The following is a 13,253-nucleotide window of genomic DNA, read 5'->3' as shown; positions in this document are numbered from 1 at the left end:
AAATGACTGATTATTTCCTTTTCCCCAGGGAACAGTTACTCTGGTAAAAGGCCATAGATCTCCTTGGGAAAGGTGGGAGGAAGATTAACAGTATAAATTTTGGGCAGTTTAACAGGATCCTACACCAAGGAGACCTCACTTTCTCCTCATTCAAGGGGCTCTGGTTCTGTAAACTGTCCCAAGCCTGGTAACTGATTAAGGGGCCATGATTCTCTGTGCTTGTAATTTGAGTTACAATTTCATTCTCTCGACCTAGAACTCCTCTGTTTATACAGATCCAGAAGAAATTTAGCACACTGCCCATCTATTTCACAACTAGGAACTCCATGATGTATTAGCCAATGCCGTAACTCTACACGACTCAGACTATTTTGAGTGCTTTTTTGAATCTGCCTTTCATTGTGGTAGCCATGCTCACCTTGACTTTAGCAATTAACTGCTGATACTTGACTTTTACTAGACCAACATCCAATCATCTCCATAATGTTTAAGGATTCTAATTACATCACAGCTCTCCCTACAGTAATATCTGGACTACAGAGAAGAGCAACCACAGAGCTCTTCAGGGAAGTTGGAGTTAGTCTTACAAATTTCCTCACAGTCCTGGTTAAAGGTGTGTCCTCTGCACATTCCTGGGGTAGGTGGGCAGCTCTCAAATGGTAAATCCATTCTAGCATTCCAATCTCCCTACACCTTTGAATTCCCTTTTTTGCTGTGTACCAGGGCAAATTGGGCATTTCCATCTCAGATATACTAGGCCATCCTTTTGACCCATGCTTCAATCAGTCACAAAAACAAATGGTTAGAACCCTTTTAACCCTTTGAGAAGCAGCATTGAATCCAGAATTTTTGCTTACTGGGCCCATAGCAATAAATTCAGTCTGATCCAACTTTTTATTGCTTCCACCATTATCCCATACCTTAGTATCCATTCCCACACATATTCCCCTGATTTCTGTCTATATAAGTTAGAAAACTCATGCAGTTCTTTCTGAGTATACCTTACTTCCTCATGGGTCACACTTTGCATTTCACCTTTGAAGGCTTGCTGTGATTTTAGTCCAGTCATAGGTCTGGAAGACAAGAAAGGTAGTGGGGGTAGGTAAGGAGAAGGATTAGAAAAGATTTACAAACTACTGACCTCAGGGTATTTCCGTGCATTTACTTCTGGTCAGACAGGATTAATCTCTTCAGGCAGGGTTTGGAAGGCAGTTTCCTCAGGGCAGACTGGAGGCTCAGCAGTGCATGCTAGAGTTTGGCTGGTATGTGCCTTAGGGCTGGGAGGAGGACAATCCTCTCTGGGGCAAGCCTGAGGCTGGGCAGGGGCAGGCTTCAGTTTGGCTGTACTCACCTCAGGGCTGAAAGTTGTTTCAGACTCCCTGGGGCAGGCTAATGGCTGGATGTTACAAGGTTGCCCAGGCCTGGTCTGGACAGGGCAGGCCGTGGCAGGTTTATCTGGTAAAGTCTCAGCAGAATTCAGGGTTCCAATGTCTCCATCAATATCATCATCATCCCAATTGTCTCCAACCCAATTCTCTGGATTCCACTCTTTTCCAATCAGTGCCTTCACTTTAACTGCAGGAACCCTGCAGGGTTGAGATTTTAGTTTCCTTTGTAATTCTGCTACTTGTACAATGAGGGTCTGAGTTTGGTTCTCAGATATTTTGAGCCTGTGGCTAGAGGCGACAAGACATTCTTTCAGAGCACACAGAAATTTTGCAACATCCATTTGGTGTTTAAGTTTCTAATTTGAAGCCTTTAACTCATCTTTCTTCTATAACAGTATCCAGAGTATCTAGGAGGAGCCAGCCAGCATCATTATACCATTTGACTCCACAAAACTCTGTTAAGGTGTTAAAACACTCTCACCCAGATCTTGCTCCTTATAAGCATGGAAGTAGGGGAATCCAGTGATGCTATTTTGCGTATCTCAAATGCCAACTCACACCATTGACTATTAGCAGCCTCTTCATTATTGAAAAGGGAATTATCAGTACCCTTGAGTCCAATTAGAGTAAAGACAATTGCAAAACTCCCAGAACCACCTCAGACACCCCATGTTTAAGACTGTTTGTCCTCAAGAACCACTCCCAGTATGAAGCTGTATTAGTCAGGATTCCCTAGGGAAATAGAATCAACAAGAGATATCTGTCAATGGTATGCAATTCTAGAAGAGTCTCTCGCAAAGCCATAGGGATGTACAAGTTCCACAGGCGGGCTGCAACCAGGGGCTCCAATGAAAGTTCAGTGAAGGTTTTTGATGAGTTCTCAGACATGTTGGCTGTCTAAAGACGAGCTGGGAATTTTTTCTCAATGCTGGAATCACGTCCCCTCTTAAGGCATTCAGCTGATCGGGCTAAGCATGACTCATTGCTGATGGCAATCTCCCTGACTGATGTAATTATAACTAGCTATCTATGATTTACCACTGCAGTAAAGTAAATGGTGACTAAAGTCCATAAATGCCCTTGTATTACAGTTAGCTCATTGCTTACGTGACCGAGCATCTGGGCACAATTACCTGGCAGAGTTGACACAATAGCCTAACCATCACACACAGGGAGGATAATTACCAGACAAGCCAAGTTTATGTGCTCAGAAGTCCATCACTCCTTTGTGCTGAGACCACACTTCCCATGAACTGCTCAGAGTCGATAACTGAATGTGATAGAATGCTAAGGCAACTCCATTCTTTGAACATGTGGGATTGCACTGATTGGCAATTTGCATCAAGAGCTTCCTATTGGCCTAACTGAGCTTTCTTAGAACTTCACTGTAGCTTAAGATGATTCCACACAACCTTCTTTCTTTGCCTCTCTCTTTTTCAGGGTCATTCTGTTATTTCAATATCAGAACTCACCCATACTCCTTGGGCTTCCTTCCCATTTCTTCTCTTGCATCTAATCTGATTTTGGTGTCAGTTTCTCAAAGGACCTCAACTAACACTGAAATCACTTTGGATAGCCCTTCCTTGTCACACCTGGAATAAGGGTGCGCAACTTCTTGATGTGCCAATCTGTGAATGGAAAAAAAATCACTGGAATAAACTAGGAATATGGTTACCATTATTTCAAGTTATCAGATTCAACATCATGCATAATTTCAGAAAAGTTCCGTGGTGTTCCTGATAATTTGCAAAAGGTGACAATGACGGTGAGGACAGAGAGAAGAGAGGAAGAAAAAGAAAAGGAAAATGAGTGAATGAGATCAATAGATCCAACACAAATTTTAAAAAGAGATAAGTGAAAGCCAAATTAATTCATTGTGTATAATATCTATATGAGATTTTTTTTTAAAATGTGGAGTAACTTTTTAAAGTCAAGTGTCACTCTCAATACATATCTATAGGCATGCATTCCTAGCATGGGGAATATATGTTCCTGATAATTTGCAAAAGGTGACTGTGAAGGTTAAGTTTTTGACTGGCAGTTGCAAATTGGTTTGTCTAGAAAAATACCATCTCTGAATAAATGACATCTAGCAGCTGTACTTACTCACTCGTCTGTTCCATTAGTGTCATCGGTCTCCTAGGGTTTCATCTCCTCTTACTTTAAGTGTTTCTGGATAAAGTTTTAATTCTACTATTATATTTTTATAACCATATAGTCACCTTTATTTCTTTAGTTGCTCTTTCCTACTCTCTTTTCCTCTGAATCCTCTCTGAAAGCTCTGATAATAAAATCAGTAGTAAGAAATACAGTTTTATGTTACTGGATTTGATTAACTAAATATCAAAAGCATACTGAGTAGTATCCTAAAACTGAAAACATCAATTCAACTCCCATGGTCTACTTTTCATTAAGTTTAAAACCAATTTAGGTATGTATAAATCACTTTATTAATAATCCGAAGTAATATCTTCATTTCCAAGTCATTTGTTTATCCTTTTATAATTAACAGCAATTAATTCTGTTATGATTTTAAAAAGAAATAATGACATAATTATTGGAAAAAGAAGTATGTAATGTGGACTAATATAAATAAAAATATCTGTATATTTAAATTATGTAAGACACAGAATGTTAAATCATATATCACAAAGAAATTTGTAGAGACAGCTATATTCCTGAGGCAATTTTCTTCTTCTCTGGGAAACCTCAGTTTTGCTCTTAAGACCTTTCACTGATTGGGTGAGTCCCACCCACATTACTGAAGGTAATCTCTTTTACTCAAGGTCATCTGATTATAGATGTTACTCCATCTACAAAATACCTTCACAGTAACACCTAGATTAGTGTTTGATTGAATAACTGGGTACTATATCCTAGCCAAGTTGACACATAAATTTAACCATCACAGTCTACCCTGTCAAACTATCACCCATATCCATATCTTTGGACCATCCTTAGACCTAATCTCTAAATAAAGACAACAACAAAGTTACACTTCTGCCTGACAGGATACCACTATCCTGCACACAACCAAAAATGCATTATCCCTTATCCCATAAAATACTTGAGTGATGTTCACTCTGCTCCTTGATATAATGTAATTTAAATACTGTAATATAAAGTTAACAATAATTAACATATCTTGTTAAAATGTAAAAAGAAAAGGAAAAGAAGAAAATCGTATATTGTATAGTTATTTATATATATACACATACAAACATATTCATAGAAATTAATCAAGAAATACTCATAACATAAAATACTCCTCATAGCAAGAAATACTCATAACAAATACTCATTTCTGCAACTGATCACATGGTTATATCGTAGCTCACATTTATAACTACCTTCTTTTATTACCCATTCCATAGTCCCTTTGCCCTCAGCAAACACCTCAGTTTGTCATAGTTCTTTGCCAGATAAAATGACTCAAATCTTCCTTCCTGAAGGGTCTAAACATTGCAGCTCTACCTGAATTGGGTTCTTATAGCTTTTCTTTGAATTTGATCACACGGCATGATAGTACCAAGAGTCACCTTGAGGAATTACTTGTATTCCATACACACTTTTCCAACCCAACCAGTACAGTAACTCCCTTCATTGCCTGTCAATTCAGAGACATGAGGAACCCAAAATGGATGGGTGTCATGATAAATTTCAAGTTTCATGAAATCATTGTGTCTCCTGGTGGAAGCATTTCCTCTCTTTGATTCTAAGATAGCTGACTAAGCAGAGCATACGTTCATGGAGACAGGAAGCAAACATTTTGCTAGTAGGTCCCTAGGGATAGTAGTTGTGAGTGGTACCACTCCCATTTCCACCCTTTTATTCCTGGATTCATGAATCCTGGCTAGAAAAAAAGAGCTTCATGTCTTGGTTAGAGCTTTAGAGCACATACAACTTCCTGGAGAACACTGCTCCTGCCATGCATAGTATTGCCATCTGGCTGGTGTTGTAACTGAGTCTTCAAAAGGTCATTCCACCAGTCTATGAAGCCAGTGGTTTCAGGATGATGGGCAACATGAAAAACCAGTGACTTCTATGAATACAGGTCTGTAGCTAAACTTTATTTGCTATGAAGTGATTTCCTTGATTAGAAGCAATGCTGTATGGAATACCATAATGGTGGGTAAGACATTCTGTAAGTACATGGATTGTAGTTTGGACAGAAGCCTTGTGCACAGCAAAGGCAATTCATATCCAGCATGTATTTCATGAGAACAAAGTGCTGCCCCTTCCATGATGGAAGTGGTCCAATGTAATCAACCTGTCACCAGGTAACTGCTGGTCACCCTGGGTGCCATATTAGGGACTCAGGGGGTACTGTAGACTAGCCAAGATGACACATAAGAATGAACACAATAGTATACAGAAAAAAAAAAGAAGAAGAAACTGGCTTGAATTCTGTAAACATTAACACTGTTGCTGTCAATAATTTATGCTTGCAGTCTGGTTACTTTACTTATTTTGGTGTTTGCGGTTGAAAAAGGTTGATATCTCTCAGTGTTACTAAGAAAATTTAGGAAAGAACCTAGCACAGTGTTAGGTACATATTAGGTGCTAAATAATAGTCAGATATGGACTATTTTTGGGCCAATTTAGCCCATGATGTGAGAAAAGCCTTAGCATAATGAAATTTGCATTCATACAAAGAAAACATAGAGATATATTAGCCACTGGGATGCTAGAGTGTGACATTAAATCAGTTAATTAACCACTTTTTGTCTCAGTTTCCTTACTAGTAAAGTGAGGATAAAAATTGTACCCAGGCCAATGGGATGTTTTAAGGTAGAAAAGAGTTCATATACATAAAATAAAAATGTGGAGCAGGGCCTAGCATATAGTAATCATTGTAAAAAGTCTTGTTACATTAATTAATTAAATAGGGTAGAGGTTTCCTTACTCTGGCAAAATGCAACCCTTCAGCATTGTAAGCCTTTATTTTATGTATTTCTAGATTATGTGCTACTCTGCAAACCATCTCAATTACATATATTTATGATCTGGGAGATATTGTTTATTTGGAGTAGATGAAATTTTTAAAGTGCTTTCCTAGAGCTTTGCTACTTAAAGTATAATACCTAGACCAACAGCATGGATGATTGAATCAGAATCTGCATTTCAACAAGTTACCAAGTGTTTTGAATTCACTACTCTAAAATATACCAGTTACCAATATTCTACTTTTGTAAAATAAAACAAAACAAAGGCAAGATCAGAACAAACTTGCAATAGAGTGCTGTTATCTATTTTATGTGTACAAAACCTCTATTTAAACAAAAGATAAAGAGTATGCAAAACAATCTTATAATAAGTAATTTCTTCTAGCTATTGATGATTCTTTTTCAATTTTTCTTTTTCTGTTTTTCTCTGAGAAGTATAGCAAAAACCAATACCTGTTATTATTACTGGGAATGTTTTTGTAGTTTTTTTTTGGGGGGGGGGCTTAAATTGTCTTTTTCTTTTTTTGAGGTACCAGGGCCAAGATTGAACCTGGGACCTTGGTGTGGGAGGTGGACACTCAACTGCTTGAGCCACATCTGCTCCCTGTGTCATTTTGACTTTAATGAAGAAGCATAGGGAAAATACCTGTGGGACAGATAAACTTACTTTTATTTTCCTGAAGTAATTTATAATTGTAGGAAATGTAAGATTCAAGGCCAGTGGGAGAAATAGAGCTGTCCAAATGGTGAATGAGTATTCTTTACGATATAGCTGCTTGAAAGGAAAAAAACAATGGCAATATGTTAATAGATTCGACAGTACACTTGCCAACTTTGACCCACAGGTCACTGGTTCTCTGAGTGATGGAGTCTGCTGGCTTAAAATTTTCAAGGAAGAAGGGTTTTCATGTTATTTTTCCATGGGAATCACATATCCACTGGAATGCTTGGATTCTGAGCCTGTCAAAGTCTAGATATGTAGAATCAATCTAAGACTTGAATATTTCAAACCATGTGGCATAATGTTATGACAAATGCCTCAAAAATGTATGCATGCAATATGTACCTTTATTAGCATTACTATAATGTGGTTTACCTGCATCATGACATTACCTAAGTCCTATGAAATTTTGTGTTGCACCGCTGAGGATTCAGTGAAGATATTTGTAAAAGTTTTGCTGATAACCTTGTATCTGAATATACCTAAGCCAAATTATGTTCTTTATTTCCTCTTTTAACAATTTCATTTCAGGGAATGTTCATATTTCAGAAGAAATCTGCTAGAGTACACTTGATGTATTTAAAAACAGGACAAACATTTAAAAAATCAATTTTTGCTGTTAGAAGCTTATAGCATATGATTTCTAGGGAAGAGGGCTTCAGGTACTAACTTGAACTCCTGCATAATATAATTAGTTTGTGGGCAGAAGGTCAGAGGAACAGAGGGAAAGATCAGCAATAAGCTGATCTCATACTAAATGCTCTATCTTCTTCCCCAAGGATTTAGTCCTTATTTCCTGGCACCCTCTCCTTCTCTGTGACCTTGCTGCAAAGGAGCACACATAGGCAAAGACAAACATACACACACTATCTCTCTTACTTTGAATGAAACACTCAGAAAAATCAGGGGAATAGAACAGAATAACTCAATACTCCCTCTAATTTTCTAGTAATATTACAATAATGCTATATGTCTAATGTTATAGGTATGTCTGCATATTACATTTATGCCTGTTATATATTACATTATAATTTTCTAAAGTAGAAAAAATAAGTAAAGTCACTAGACTCACATAAGCCTGCTTTAGAATCCCAGCTCTCACACGATGTGACTGTGAACATACCACTTACAGTTTTCTGAACGTCAATGTCAATACCTGTAAAAAAGTAGTTATCCTGAATCAACTTAATAATTCTGTTGTAAAGACAGAATTGGATAATGCATGCTTTATGAGACTTGAGAGGGACGCACTTGGTTTGTATGCTTGGCTGATGGTCTTCCCTAAAGCATCTCCTACCCCTACTAGCACAGACCAAGCATTCATTTGTTTCTCATAATTTACATGGTAGCTCAGAATATCTTCATGCTTGTCAGGGAATTAAAATGGCATCTAATCTTAGGATTGACTATCATAGACATACACATGTTTGATGGACTGTAGTGGGACTAAGAAGTTGTAAAGAAAGAAGTTTTAAGCTGCTATGGAAATACCCAAACCTTCACAGTCAAAGGAAATAATTCTGTTTTAATGAGCTAGGCTCAACTAGAAGGTCAGTAGGTCAGAAGGACGTAGAAGTTCCAGTTTCAGATACAAAGTTCTAATCCATCTTGGTATTCCTGTATGCCATTTGGGTGGACAGGGACTATGTGCCATGCAGAAGTTACCCTGCAAAACTCTTTAGCACTCAGGCCCAAGAAATCTTGCATAAAAGATCTCTTTCTTATCTTGTGCTGTGAGGTTTGAGCACATTACTGATCTGGGCTGATGATGGGAATTTCCACTTCATTAGCATTGGCAAATCTGTTGCTTAAATCACAGTCATGATATCCAGGTATGCAGAACCTCTGCATAGCAGAACCTCTGCTCAGTAGAGATGGTAATGGTGTTCACAAGTTAGGACCAGGGCTAAGTTATAAGAATAACAAAGACACCCTTTGGGAAGCACCAAAATAATTTTTGGGAAAACTTAAAGAAGCATTATTCCTGGGACTGGAGTTCTTGCGTGAGAAGAGTGGTTTTCAACTTGTGGCATTAGATTTAATGGTTGCTGTAGCATTAATAATATCGTCACAAGCTTGCAGGAATTGAGGACATTCATATTTCTTGTGTAATGCAACAAATGTAATGCCTGACATATTATTTAGCAAAGTTTTATATCTTCATTTCTTAGTGATACTTTTCCTTTCTAATATAATGAGTAGTAAAAACCTTCTTTGATTAAAATCAATAATATTTAGTATTAGAATTTTACAGTTGCTGTGTTATAAATATTTGACATAATGATGGCCATAATAAGACTGTCATAAAAATGTCCAAATAACAGTTTTATCTCTTTGCTTAGTGGGTGATAAGTGCTTTCTTATATATCATCTCTTTTAATAATTTCAACAGTCTTAAGTTTTACTTTCTATATCTTATAGATGAGGACTCAGAATAATGGATACAGAGATAGAAAAAGAAATTTCTAAAATTAGGTTTAAAAAATAATCTATTTAGTATATTAACCATTACTTACACATCAGAAAAAAAATATATAATTACTCATATTTCAAAATAGGAGAAGGTAAACATCATTAACTTACAATGAAAATATGTAAGCTTATATAATTATTATTTTCATGTGGTCATATTTTGTTTTAAAAGAATTGTCAATGATTTACACAGCTTTATGGGTATTATTTCAAATTAATTGCATAAACATGCAAAATGGATGAAAAATTAACTGAATATTAATGATAGGTGAATATATACTTAACAGCTATTTAGCAGATTTTCATTTGAATCAGAATTAAGGCTTATCATTCTTAAACATCATATAAGTAAGGAAACATAATTGGTAGATATTTCTCAGCTGGGAGATGATATTAAATCTAGTCAAGTCCTAAAGAAATCTTTGTAAGTAGGAATTTACTGTAGAGAGGAATAAAGTAAAATTCTACTTATAACCAGATTTTCATTAATGTATTTGAAAAATGAAACGAAGACCAATAAAAATTTTAGTGGAGCAATTTATATAGGTTGTCAATGTAAAACAACACAAATATACATTTGTAAGGCATGGTGGAAACAAGTGAGAGCTGGTATAACATTTTTCCTGAAAACAAGGCCTTTTGTGGCATATATGCACATGCTTCATGTGAACAAATAGGCACCTATTAATTTTGATGTGTTCATTATATTTTAATTATTTTGAAGTCAAACCTGACAACATTATCTTATTGTAACCTGGGGAAAAAAGATACATGGTTCATAGAGAAATAACTGAAATAATTCATTTAAGTAGAGATTGACTTAGAACATTTGATTTCCTCTTAAATAAATCAATATGCATTAAGCTAACCACATACTTATTTAGTTAAAGTAGAAAATGGTATACATGCTTTTGAAAACATCTGTATTATCAGAGAAGGATAATCCTCATGATGTTAAATAATAAACCAAGTGACAGATTTTAATTCTCCTGTGCCTTGATTTTGATTGTTATCTCACTACTAAATTTTACTTTCTTTTATATACAATTTAAATATTTTGAAAATGCTATTATAGTAAAATCTATTAATAGTCAATAATCCAATTGTGTCTTAAACTAAAGTACAATTTACTATCTAGCTACTTAATGCCTTTTCCTAATGAAAACTCTCCACTCATTATTCACTTACCTCACTCTACTTGTCTAAATTGATGAAAGTCCACAGGGAAGGGACTTCTACAACAATTATGTCTATTTTGCATCTAAACCAGGGATCAGCAAACTTTTTCTCAAAAGGTGGTAAATATTTTAGGTTTTGCAGGTTATGATGCCTCTATCACAGCTATTCAACTAAAGCATCACAGTGAAAAAAATAGCCTTTGACAATACATAAATAAATGAGCAGGGCTATGTTCCAAAAAACTTTATTTACTGCTAGATTTGGCATGTAGATGCTAACTATTACTACTTCTTAAGGAATGACAACAAAAAAATCTTAAAAAAAAATCAACCCTTAAATCCCAAATAGTATTAGGCAAAGTTATAAAATACGGCTTACATCCATAATGTAACAATAAAGTAATTGTCAAAAGTAAGTTTAAAAATTCAAACTAAAGCTCTTTTGTGCTGGTTTATGAGGCTCAAGTAGAGAAGGTAAATTGAACATCAAAGCAATGTCAGTTGAGCACATATTTATTTAATTTTTACATTCATTATGCTTTTGCGTAATTAGGGATTGAAAGGAAATGTGAGTCCAAGGAACTCGAGAGTAGGTGCTGCAACGCCGCTGAGGCTAAGGGCCCAGCTGGCACATGGACAGCCCAGAGACTTACCCAGGTCATCTGAGAGGGAGGAGAGGATGGACAACCATCATACCAATGAACAGAGAGAGTCTACAGCTGCAGGTACATGAGTTCCATTCACCAGTCGTGTGCGATCGAAGTCCTCTTCAGTTCAGAGGTGGAGTGGATATCACCACCCTAGGATCCTCAGTATAGAGGAATAAAATATGGATTAGAGTGGACTTAGAGTAGAATTCTATATAATTCTACTATAGAATTATTATAACTCTAGCACTGGAAGAAATTATATCATTGATGTGGAGACAGTGGCCACTGGAGTTGCTGAAGGCAGGGAGAGGGAAAATGAGGTATGATACAGGGCATTTTCTGGAGTTGGAATTGTCCTGAATTATATTGCAGTGACAGATGCAGGACATTATACATCCTGCCATAAATAACCTACTGAATGGACTGGGAGAGAGTGTAAACTACAACGTAAACTACAATTCATGCTGTATAGCAGTGCTCCAAGATGTATTCATCAATTGCAATGAATGTACCATCCTAATTTAAAAAGTTGTTGATGTTGGAAAAGTGGGAGGTGTGGGGAGTGGGGCATATGGGAACCTCCTATATTTTTTAATGTAATATTTTGTGTGATCTATGTATCTTTTAAAAATAAATTAAAAATAAATTTTGAAAAAAGGAAATGTGAAACATTTCACTTTGTCACAAGCAGATTTCAGTTCAGTTTGAAGGCAGAACTTCAAAACTGACAAAATGTAGTATAATTGCTAAAACTCCATAATCCTTAGTCTCAGGAATCTTTTCTCTTTTTGAGACATATTTTAAGTTCTGTGCTAAAATATTCTATATTATATCTCTCACTAATTGGCATACTTTTAGTCTTCAAACAACCAAAACATTGTAAATGTTTTGATATTTCATTTTACTAGAGCAAAAGAGATAAATTTGAACACTTTCAAACACTGCTGAATAAATAAATTGTAAGATATGCATTTATCACCAATAAATATATTTAATTCACAAGTTTTGAATAGGTTTAGGTATGCAGCAAAGGATTATGATGGCAGATGAAGTAAAAGAAAATCATGAGTGCATTTCATTTATCTAAAGCCTGTCTATCTTATAAACTTGGGTCAAATTTTATCTTTTCAAGCAAGTATCTATTAATCATCCCAATTTCATGGATTGAACAAGAACCAAATTATATTAGGAAATAATCTAACATCTTTCTGTGAAAATAAAATCATTAAAATAAGTTATTGATCAATTATTTATGTATATGATAATTCGATTAAACTGCATAGAAATGTAGAGACATGGGTTCTATTTGTTATTTTCTCTTTAATAAGTGGCTACACTACTTCCTTATTGTGATAGGTTGAATTATGTGCCTTAACAAACACATATCCTTAATCTTAATTCGTGTTCCCGTGGTGTGACCTCATTGTAATTAGTACCTCTTGCTGATGTTATTTTGTATGTTTGACCAACAGAAACAGAGTGAACCTTAACCCAGATTACTGAGGGCTTTAAAATAAGACCCAGTAGTCACAGAAACCAGAGAAAAGACATGGCCAAATGATGGGAAAGCCAAAGAACCCCAAAGATTGCCCATGAGCCAGAACTGGAAGGTTATTAACCCTGGGAGGAAGTCTCCTAAACCTTGCGATAATAAATTCCCATTGTTTAAGCCAACCCATTGTGTGGTATTTGTCACAACAGCTTGACAAATGAAGATATTCTATCCTTCACTTTAAAATCAAATAGAGTTTTATAATCATTTAGGAAAAACAGTCATAAAATATACAAATTGTATTGAAAGTATAAAAAGAAACAGTCTTCTGCTTGTTCTTAGTCTTAGATCTCCTTTAATGTCAGTTGTATTGTCTAGGTCTTAAAGTAGGGTCAAGGTGGGAACC

The 13,253-nt window shown here is 35.9% G+C and overlaps 1 pseudogene; it reads right to left on the bottom strand.

Annotated features, from left to right (window-relative positions):
• Positions 1-1,171: 1,171 nt before the first annotated feature.
• Positions 1,172-13,253, bottom strand: part of LOC139438845 (tigger transposable element-derived protein 1-like) — a 47,125-nt pseudogene continuing 35,043 nt past the window's right edge.

Source organism: Dasypus novemcinctus, chromosome 4, assembly GCF_030445035.2.
Source record: "Dasypus novemcinctus isolate mDasNov1 chromosome 4, mDasNov1.1.hap2, whole genome shotgun sequence".
Taxonomy (NCBI): Eukaryota; Metazoa; Chordata; class Mammalia; order Cingulata; family Dasypodidae; genus Dasypus; species Dasypus novemcinctus.
The sequence above is the reverse complement of the archived record's forward strand: the minus strand, read 5'-3'. Positions and strand labels throughout refer to the sequence as shown.